Source organism: Argopecten irradians, chromosome 3, assembly GCF_041381155.1.
Source record: "Argopecten irradians isolate NY chromosome 3, Ai_NY, whole genome shotgun sequence".
NCBI lineage: Eukaryota > Metazoa > Mollusca > Bivalvia > Pectinida > Pectinidae > Argopecten > Argopecten irradians.
Window position 1 is genome coordinate 4,794,391 of NC_091136.1, and position 2,353 is coordinate 4,796,743.

Sequence of the window (2,353 nt, forward strand, 5' to 3'; positions counted from 1 at the left end):
AGTTACTTCCCTTGCATTGTACATCACCCTTCACCATTACTAGATATCGTTTTATGAGGGCTTTTCACAAAATAGTAAAAAGACCTATTGTTTTCGTTAAGTTTCTTATTCTTATTAGGGCTTTTCACCAAATGGTGAAAAGACCTATTGTTTTCGTTAAGTTTCTTTTTCTTATTAGAGCTTTTCACCAAATGGTGAAAAGACCTATTGTTTTCGTTAAGTTTTCTTTTTCTTTTTATTCTTATATTCTTCTTCCTGTTTTTGTGAACGCGCTATGGGACAAACGGTAAGACATAAGATAAAAATTATTCAGTTTGTTTAAGACATGTATCTGAAGGTGTTCCACGAACAAAACATGACGTAAAACCTAAAAACTCTAAAACTGCTCAAGTTATGAACAGTATGAAATCTATTTCGAATCTGAAGGTATTTTATTGTAGGGAATGAACATATCTAACGTTTTTCCATTACATGTTTCCACAAAATATGTCTCGTTAAAAAGCTCGCTAGAAGTAAAAGTTTACTAAATGGGACAATTTTTTTTATTTCTATTTTATTATTCAATTTTTCCCATTTCTTTGCATTACATCGATGCAGTATGTCATTCTGAAGATTTTGATATCTTCAAATTTAAAATTGATCCATCAATTAACTTTTTAATGACGTAATTATATTTTAACAAAGAAATTTTGGCAAATTTCGACAATTATATTTTAAACATCTTCTCTGACTCCACCAGTCCGATCAAGCCCAAACTCACACAAGGTCTTCCACTTATCACCGTGACCAATTCTTGTTAATATGGTGTCGATTCAAAATCAAATATGGCTGCAATCACTTTCTGTTTAACCTAGATAGCCATAACTCGTTAACCACTTAGGTAATTTCTTTCATTTTGTTATAGTAATGTAGATTAGTATATGGAGAAACTTTGTTATTGTACATTTTTCTCTTAAATGTCAACTTCTGGTCTATCATTGACTCATAATGTAAATTCGACGTTTTCGATGAAAATCACGAATACATCTTCTACATGGCATGGAGGCTTGATATGGTCCATGAAGTATGCTTTGGTAGTTGATTATCTATTTTGAAAAAAATAAACGACCTTGGCCTTCATCCAAGGTCACAGAGTGTTTGTAATTTTAGAGCTATGAAAATGATTAAGTGAAAATAGAGCTCATTGAGACAGCTGTAGCAACCACATAGCCAATTTCTTTGATTTTCGGATATGTTATGCAGAATCGAATGTAAAACAATTAACGTTGCTACAACTTTTCTGTAAAAACGTGAATTTTCGGTTGCAAGTAAGGGTCAAAGTTCAAAAGTGCAATTTTTCGACAAAATCACTAATAAATCTTCTTCTCAAATTCACACAAGATCTATCATGTAGCATGCTAGAGGGAGTTGAATTTGCTGAAATATACGGTAGGTCTAACTACCGATTTAACAATAAATAACGTTAGCTCAATAGTGTATATGTAAACACTTTTTAGCGAGGCTTGTATTGTGGCGCGAGAAAAACTTTATATTTTTGATATAATAAACAATTTATTGCCCGTTTATGGCAATAAAGTAGACATGACAATTTGTTTTGCTCTTTGAAAAATATGACATGTCATGGGTAACCGATCGCTATGTCTTCCTACCACAAGGGTAATATATGCACAATACCAATGGTCCATTTAAGTAAGTAAAACAACCATATTTTGTCAACATCACGACTGTCGTGACGCACTTATATATTAGTTATGAACAACTACGGTGATTATATATTGTACAGCATTATATCCTTCTTCCTCGATATTCTATGGGTTCCGATCATTAATTATCTCTACACTCCTGGATTACATCATAGTAAAATTGGAGGCAACAGAACAGATACTTTAGTAGTTTGATGTACTTCAGAAGAGCTGTATAACGGTACACTATGATTGGCTGTGTGACTTAATGTTGGATGTCGCTTCCTCTGTAGTCTTCAAAGGAAATCTTTGCAGGCTTGCGATTGGTTAAGATTTTTTTCTGCTGAGCTGCCTTCAGTTTTACTATGAGATAGCCCAGCGATGTAGATAAAGCAAGTGATCGGAATCCCTGGAGTATCGAGGATGTATATGACTTAACAGCTATTATTGATACCATTTCGTGAACTGATTAATCTCATTTATTGTTGGAAAGCTATCATACAGGTTTTTAATTTTTTTTTATTATTTCAAATTATTTTATTTCAGTGGCAAACAGACTGTAATACAAAAATCATCCGATTCGTAGCCATAAATTTCCGACTAAATTGGCTTATCGGATTGCAAAAATGAAGGTAAAGAAATACAACTATCTTCTATTTAAGTGATATCTA